The sequence below is a fragment of the Phasianus colchicus genome, chromosome 12, assembly GCF_987193195.1.
Source record: "Phasianus colchicus chromosome 12, bPhaCol1.hap1.1, whole genome shotgun sequence".
Classification (NCBI taxonomy): Eukaryota; Metazoa; Chordata; class Aves; order Galliformes; family Phasianidae; genus Phasianus; species Phasianus colchicus.
In genome coordinates, this window is record NC_143447.1 from 19,689,018 (window position 1) to 19,697,664 (window position 8,647).

The following is an 8,647-nucleotide window of genomic DNA, read 5'->3' on the forward strand; positions in this document are numbered from 1 at the left end:
GGAATGGGCGGGAAGAGCGCGGGGCGGGGCGGGGCCGGCGGGGGAGGGGGCGCCCTGTGAGGGGAGGAGGAGGCGCCGCTGTGAGGGGGGGGGGTGGAAGCGCTGGGGGCTCCGCGCGGTGCGGGTGCGGAGATGTCCGGTCGAGGAGGCGGTGGCGGTGCTGGGAAGGCCCGGGCCGGGCGGTTTCCTCAGTGTAAAGGCGCTGCGGAGCTGCTGACGGCTGCGGTGAATGGAGGGGTCGCATGAAGCCCGGCTCCGTGCGGCCGAGGGCCCGCGTTGCCAATAAGAGGCGCGTTCTCCCGTATCTTCGGCCAGGCGGGCTGCTGAAACGAGGTGCCAAAAATGTCCTGGCAGGGTTCGATGGCTGCGGTGGGTCCGGCCTGGCCCTGCCGTGCTGGAGGCCTGCTGCACGCAGAGGTGAGCAGCGCGAGGTCCTTGGTGGGATTCCCTGTGTGCTCAGGAGGCGGTGAAAAGGCTGTGAGAGTGGTTTGGTGTTTGTTACCAAGAGGTGAGAATTGCTGTTACCGTCATATTTTCATTTGTAGGGTATTTATCTTACCCGTGTTGTTTGGAGGAGCTGCAGTGGGTGCAGCTCAGTGTGAGTTCTGTGGGACTGAGCAAACTGGCAGAGATAGAACTGGATCCAGTGTAAGGTAAAAAAAAAAACAACAAACTAACCTTAATTCCACTGCTCTCTTTATTTGCAGCAGGTTGGTGTTTTTGTGATGAAGGCTGTGGGGAGATCTTATTGCAGCCCTCCGGTGCTTGAAAGGAGCTCATAAGCAGGAGGGGGTGTAACTATTTAAAATGTGTGATAGGATAAGGAGAAATGGCTTTAAACTTAAAGAGGGGAGTCGTTGGGAAGCAATTCTTCTTTCAGATGACCGTGAGGTCAAGCTGGCACATGCTGAGCAGAGAGCTGTAGGTGTCCCATCCCTGCAGTGCCCAAGGCTGTGCTGGATGAGGTCCTGGGCGGCCTGATCTGGTGGGGTCACCAGGGACTGGAAATGGATGATCTTTAAGGTTCCTTCCAACCTTAACTCAGTTCTGTGACATAACTGAGACAGGGGAGGTTTAGGTTGGATTATTAGCAGGAAGTTTTTCACACAGAGGGCAGTGAGGCACTGGAACAGGTTGCCCAAGGAGGTTGTGGATGCCCCATCCCTGGAAGCATTCAAGGCCAGGCTGGATGTGGCTCTGGGCAGCCTGGTCTGCTGGTTGGCTACCCTGCACATAGCAGGGGGTTGTAACTGGATGGGCATTGTGGTTCTTTTCAACCCAGGCCATTCTGTGATTCTACAGCACGAGTCTCTCTATAGTTTAGCTGTTAGAGGCATTGGATTTCTGCTTTCTCTGCAGCATGGATGAGTTGTTTTATTTACTGTTTGATAACATTGGTTTCAGCGTGCTAAAAGTTACTACAGCAGTGTTTTAGGATATAAATTTGGCAGTTTTCAAACTTCTGGCTTAAAGTGAACTTTATTTTACCTCTGTTTTAAATTCTCTTTTACAGGTGTGAACAAAGGTGACCCCTAGGTTGAAGTTTCACCAAGGAGGTCTCGGTCCGGAATGTGGTTTAATGGGACAGGTGAAGATCTTTGGAAGAGTAGACCATCTATATTTGTGTGGTAATCCTTGAGTACTGGCCTGAAGCACTGATTGAGCAGCTGGGGAAAGGATTGGGTCAGCCCTGGGAGCACAGGTGAAGGCAATTCAACTGTGAGACAGGAAGGGGTGGAGCCTGGCTGCACCTCTCTTAGACTTCATTTAAGGGCTGACTCCCACTGGGGAAGGATCTCTGGTTGGAGATCCCTCCTTTGCAGAGTCTTTCCTGTGAGCCTAGATCTTCAGAGGTGGGTGAGCACCTTTCCTTTCTCTTTGCAGTCCTGTTCCATCTGCACTAGTCCCTTTGCTGTTACATTTCTGTATTGCTGGTTCACCATGCTGACTTCTGATTGTAATAACAACTATCAACTATCACCGTAGGAAAAAATAAGTTTCTGAGAACCTAGAGTTTTTCTTTTTTTTTTTTGCTTTCTTGGAAAATAAGAATGTGTTCTTTAAAATTATAAACTGCTCCCCTTCAAAACACGGGGAGAAATTTATTCAAAGTTCAAAACCAAAAGGAAAAGTTTAAATATTGATTGTTTCTCTCTGCCCCGTGCAAGCACGTGCTACTTGTGTTGCATGGATTTTAGAAGACTTGAAAATTGTTGGGAGAACTAAAAATGCATGGAAATATCCTGGGGATCAGATATTGAAGTGTCCTCTCACAACAGTGCATGCATCCTGAGTAACTGTGCAGAGTATAGCTTTTCTTAAAAACAAACAATGCCTGGTGACTGGCTTGTTACATTTAGGGCATAAGAAAAATTAATTAGCTTAGAAATTGATATGATTGTGTAGTAAAGACTCAGATTTGCTGTTTTTGTAATAGAGGAGAAAATTAATTACATTTTGGTGCGGGAATGCTAAGCCTTAACTGGGGAATTTTTACTGTGTGTTTCAATGAAGGAAACAGTTGTCTCTATCTGTTGTAGATGTCATTGATTGGAAATGCTGTGTGCTGACAAACCTATGGAATCCTGTCTTGTCAGAGTCCTTAACAGAGCTCGGCAGCAGTACTGGGCTGAGCTCAGCTCACCGTGGTGGGAAGTAGTCGTGAGGACCTGTGGTCAGTGTCCTGTTGGAAGATGAAGATATTCTGTTCTTATCTGTACCTTCTGGTTTTTAATGTTCGAGTACAAAGAAGTTGATGTTGTGAGTAATCACTGCAGTTATTGTTTGATTTTGAACGTGGTTCATATATTTAACCAATTCCTTCAGTGCTGAAAGTCATCTGTTGTTGATTATGAGACCAACAAATTCTAAGTACAGGTTTGCACGTAGAAGCTGATCATGTGTCAGGATCTTTGGCCCAAATCTGAAATGCTAAAGGCACTCACTGTGGAAGATGCTAAAGCTTTATTGAGTTACGTTTTTACAAGCTTCTTTATGATTATTTTCTCGGTATTCTCTGATCTAACACTGAAAAGTTATTTAGCGTGACTGCAATTAGGTGATTTCATCCCAAATTCTTATTTTGCTATGCACATCTCTTCCCCTTTTTTTAATGTGAAGTGCTATAGCCTTACTTTAACATAAGTTTTATATGAAAAGCAGCAGGAGGATTTCCCATGTCCGTAAGCTTACTGAGTAGCTGAGCATTTGTTGAAATGAGCTGCTGATTGTTTTCTGTCTTATAATACTCCTTTGTAGACCTACTGGTATCTGGCTTGTCCCTGCTGCATCTATACAGTGCGTTCCTTCATGTTTGTGTAACGTCTTCCTCAGTCGTTTCTGTGTATGTAAATACAAAAACTGGAAAGAGAAAATTCTGTTTGCGAGTTGTCCCTCTTCCTGCCCTCACTTCTCCACCCCTCCAGTGTAGCTGGAAGGTTGGTCATGAGCAGGAAGTAAGAACAGTATTGATCACTGGTACCCAGGAGTTCTGGAGAAAAAAGGGTGAAAGCCAGCATTGGAAAACAATCTATATGTTCTGACAACACAGACTTATGCTTTGAGACACTCAGTATGGGAGTACTGTAGATAGAAAAAGTAAATGAAGCCCTCAAGGTGTTGGTTGCAGAGCATCAAAGCTAACTGCCATTGTAAGAGGCTTGGGTGTTGGTTTTGTGCCTTGTTACTTGTTCAGTTACTTAAATCTCTCCTGATAGTGGTTAGTGAGGTGCAAGCAGAGTGAAGCTTAAACCCAGAAGGGTTTTTGTCTCCTATTATTTGCCTTTTTTAGCTTGCCTAACTCAAGGGAGAATTATATTAAAACAAAGTATCTTTCAGTGCTGACTCTGTGACTGTATAGCTCCTGGCAGACGAGTGATTCCTGTTGATTTCTGCATTTATCATTTGCAAGTACTGCATGTTTGTGTCACAAAATTCTGTCTAACACTGTTTCAAGTAGGAGAGAAGAAGTAAAAAAAAAAAAAAGTGACATACTTAATGGGAAGTAGTTGTTTTAAGGTGCCCAACTAGAGGAGGTGGATACTTCTGGTATGTCTCAAAACTTGTTTTGTTCCCCAATTGTTCAGCGTAGTGTTATCTCCCTTTTATTTGCACAGTATCTGGCATACCAGCAGAGCCTGGAAATTCATGTTTAGCAAAACAAGGAAAGAAATCAAGAGTCACCCATTTCTGCTGTTTGCAGTGATAGCCTGATCAGCACTTACCCGTCAGCCTGCCACCTTCCATAAGTTTGACGCTAGTTTTTAAAACCACTTTCTGCAGCCGTTGGTCCCCAGTCTCTGGTTGCCAAATGCGTTGTTTTTTTTTCTTCTTGCGCAAACCAGTTGTTGTTACTGCTGTGCTTATAAGAGAGGGCTTAGCTGAGTTTTGCAGGTGTATTTAGCAGCAGATGTACTGCATGTTGTCCTTCTTGTGACAGTGCTTAGAAGTATTTAAGTGTATCCTTCAGCATTTGACAGGTGACCAAGCTATTCTTTATTTGTTTATTTTCTGAAGCATTGAACATTCTGTTATGAAGGTAGGCTGATATTATTACAGATAAGTGGTTTTGTTCATGTTTTGTTTGCTTTGAGGAAGATCCCTGTGCAGGGCTCAACAAATAACTGTGGAGGGCAGTGGTTCCACTTTCTGTGCATGTGCTACCTATTTTGTAAATAAGCATTTAGCCATTGTATGGCCGTTGGTCTTCCTTTTAAAAGCTGTCCTGTGCATTACCAACTTAAAAACTCTTATAAAATCTCAGGGATTAGGTCGATGTTGTGAACTAAAAACATTAGATAGACTTTCAGAATTATTTGGAAGGGGAAAATGTGTATATAAAGTGAAGGAATAGCATGGCTCTGAGTCAAATGAGCAGGCTGTGCAGCTTTCTTCAGGCTTGTGAAAACCCAAAAAGCAGTGACTTGTTAGACCTGTGTAAGGAGGAATAGAGAATGTATATTTCTAGGCAGTCAAAGAACTGTGTGTGGGTTAACACAGAAGCAGGAAAAGAGCCTCAGAGATTCTTGCAAAAGTGTGACAAAACTCCTTTGCAAAACCTGATGAACTCAGCTGTAGTGTGGTGGGATTAAACAAAATCAGAGGTGGGGAAAAAATGGCAACTCATGGTACAAAGAGTTTAAGAAGTTGAAGTATTAATATTCAAATAAAATACATTTTGTAACTTAAGTAGAAAATGAAGTGAAACAGTTTACACTGAAGCTTATTAAAGAGTCTGCAGGAAGGTTCCTGAAGATGACAAGAGATCTGCAGAATTCTACTGAAAGTAGAAAATCCAGTTTTTTTACTTAAGCCTGTATCTGTGTACTTCAGAATAAACAAAGTTTTTGTTTGATTTTTTTTTTTTTTTTTTTTACAGCAACCATTTGGGTAACCTAAAGCATGAAGACCATGATGCTGGTATTTACGAGGCCTGCACACCAGGACTGTGAGTGCAATTGGAGCTAAAGGAGCCTTGCTGTTCTGCTGGGGCTTTATGAAAACTTCAGGAGCATTTGACAAGTTCTACTCTATTCAGTAGGAGGAAAAAAAGAAACGCGCTTGTAGTTTTTATGCTTTACAGTATGATTAGGTTTTAATTTAGCAGAAGTATCCCAGATCAACATAGTGTATTTCTCAGAGTCAAAATAGGAAGCATCTATGGTAGAAAGAGAGTACTGTGCAAAATTTACTCCGGTGGATGCGAGAGCTTTTGGGTATGACAGTTTAAGTAGCAAAGATGAAAGTGAGGACAGTTCTTGGGCAGGGGACTTGAAGAGGAATGTGATTCATGGGGCACAGTGACTGGTGTAATTAGCAGTGCAGCTGCTGTAGTACCCTGTGCCAGTGCTAAAAAAGCCTGTCATGGCCCGTGCTCGCTGGTCACAGTGTAAGTGATAACGATGGCAGCAGCAGTGCCAACTCCAGACTGCTGTATGTGAGTGGAGCAGTTTCTGCTAGGTTTCAAATTGACATAAAACCATCATAGGATTTCCTGAGGTGTTTAGGCTGAGGAAAAACTCTGGAATTTGAAGTGGCAGAGTTTTTGTTTTGTGTTTTCTGTAAAGAATAGTAAAAGAGTAGTGATACAGAGGGTTTGAATTAATCTGATAATGAGTAAAACCTGTCAAATTCAGGCAGGGAAAACCAAGGACGTGAACACCTTCAGTTTTAACGTTTTCAACACATGAGGTTTTATTTCTGTAATAAATTTATGTGTTTCAGTGTTCTGTTAAATGAGGTTTTAAACTTTTTGCTGTGATGGAACTTTCTAACTGTCATTCTGTAATATCTGAAGCCTCTGACCTGTGGTTTGGTGTTTGTTTCCATTTAAGCCAAGTGACACGTTTCAGACTTGACCCAGAGTGGAATTTGGAGTGTGGAGCTCTTGAAGCATTGGGGCAGAAGAGTGGGAAGGAATGTTCTGCTGAACCCAGACTTCTTTCTCGTGTAAATGGCTAGACCAAGTGAGGAAAAGCTTTCACTGGAGAGTGAAGGGAATTTTGAAATACTAACCACAAAATGTTATCTTCTGTCACTAATGTGCATCATCAGAACTCGCTTCTCTGGCTCTCCACAAATGCAATTTGCATTTAAAATTGAAGTGGATTGCCAAAAGTCTTACATCAGTCTCGCATCAAAGACAGCAGAATTTCCTAGAATTCAGGGACTCTGATATTTACTGTCAGAGCAATCTTTTTAACTGCCTAGCCCCAACATCTGCATTACATCTCCTAACATTTCACCCGTGCAGTAGAAATAGTCATTTTGTCCTATTTAAGAGAGTGCTTAGCTACCTGTTCTAAGTGTAATACAACCATAAATACATACACACACGGTGTTCCTAATTTCTTTGTCTTCCTTATCCTCTTCAAAGAGTTTCTTGCTCTTTTTCAACCTTTTACTTACCTTTGATTTCATTTCTTTCAATTCCATCTCCTGTTCTTAATAACGTGCCTCCCTCAAGTTTGTTTGGCATTCTTCAGCAATGGTGTTTATGGCTCAATTCAAGAGTCACAAGTTCCTGCATCCAAAGCTATCAAAGGTTGTTAGCTAATTTATGAAAACATCCTGAAATCATTCTTCATTGTCCCTGTTGACTGAGGGTACGAGTTCCACAGGCTTCAATCCAGGCACAAAGATGAGTCCTAAAATAACACTGCAGAGTTTCTCCTTGTGCAGCAAGAGACCCTGTGCTCATCCCAAGCACCTGCTGACTGCAACCTGAGTGACAGTAAGTAGTGTAGTTCTGTGGCTTATGTGTCCAGCATGTGTATATGTGTATACTAGGGCTCAGCGCTAATAAAGTCACCTTTTATGAAAGTTGCATTGCATATTGTCTTTGTCATATGTAGCTGTTAATTTATGGAATGACAGTTGCATAACATTTTTGAAAATGCCATTAAATACTAAGATTCTCAGTTTGCTTGGAGATCACAGTTGGTTGGTTTTTTTTTGTTTTAATAACAAAAATCTCAAGCCTGAGAATGGTAGTTCAGTCCTTTTCCCATGGCATCTTTGAGCCTTTTTCTAATATGATAAGCCGGGTGAGAACTGATTGTTTTAAAAATTAAAATCTTCATTTAAAGCCTATGAATTAAAAATAGTTCTAGTTTTAAAATGAAAAATACTATTTTAGATGTTACAAAAGAAGGTGTGTTCATCTCAGAGCTGACTCTTCCCTCTTCTCAACAATTAGATACTCATGGATACAGTCTCCAAAGGAGGTTAGCAAATGGACTCCTTCAATTGGAAGGGGCCTACAAAGGTAATCATGTCCACTCACATTGCCATCTTAGGGCTGACCAAAAACTAGAGCAGGTTTTGAGTGTCTTTTAGTGTTTTGATTGGGTTTTTTTTTTTTTGGCTAATGTGTAGAGTAGTGTGACGTGCCCACTGCTTTTTTGCCTAGTTAAATAAATAATTCAACTCCAGGGTAAATCATAGGTGGTAATGGGATATGAAACTCTTGTTTTACCCAGCTCCCTGGGTAAGACAGGATTTTGCAGTTTTTACTGGTACAAAATGCCATTGAGGGAGAGGGAAATCTGACCGATGGATTGATAACTGAGTAATACCTGTGAGATGTACAAAGTAGGAGGAAGAACTGAGTCTGTTTTAGAGATGAGTAAATTGAGATGAGGTAAGTGATGTGCACATCACGTGGGAAACCTGGGTATATATTATCCTAATCTGAACAGACCACAAATTTCCTATCCATCTGAAAGTGCTTGGTGCTGCTTGGTCGTGCAGGCTGGTCTTTGCATATGCTGTGTGCCTTCTGCCATTTTCATGCCCAGTTACAGAAATAGATGCAGCTGCTCTTAAGACATTCAGGAAGAAAATGAAAATTTAACAAATTGAAGACTTGTGCTTGAATATGTGGGTGTTGTCTTTGTTCAAAGGGAGAGTGAAAGGGAAGGAAGTAAGCTCTTTAGCCTGGAAGTTATCAACAGTTAATTTTAAAGTAAAAGGGTGTTGTTTGAAACTTACAGGGCAGGATTCTTATAGGTCTGCACCACAAATGCCGTTAAAGGGGAAGTATTTAACTGAAATAAGTAGAATAAATTGGTGCTGTAGAGGAGGCTGAACAGGTACCAGGTGTGGTGGCCTGGCTTGGATTGTTGATGGAATTGTTGCCATTGGCTTC

At 42.2% G+C, this 8,647-nt stretch overlaps 1 long non-coding RNA gene across 1 annotated transcript; it reads left to right on the forward strand.

Moving 5' to 3' along the window:
• Positions 1-46: 46 nt before the first annotated feature.
• LOC116225489 (uncharacterized) lies at positions 47-7,457 on the forward strand. Its single transcript, XR_016470500.1, has 4 exons — positions 47-653; positions 1,514-1,857; positions 2,541-2,760; positions 5,378-7,457. It is a non-coding gene; the product is annotated as an uncharacterized LOC116225489 (long non-coding RNA).
• The last annotated feature ends 1,190 nt before the right edge of the window (positions 7,458-8,647 follow it).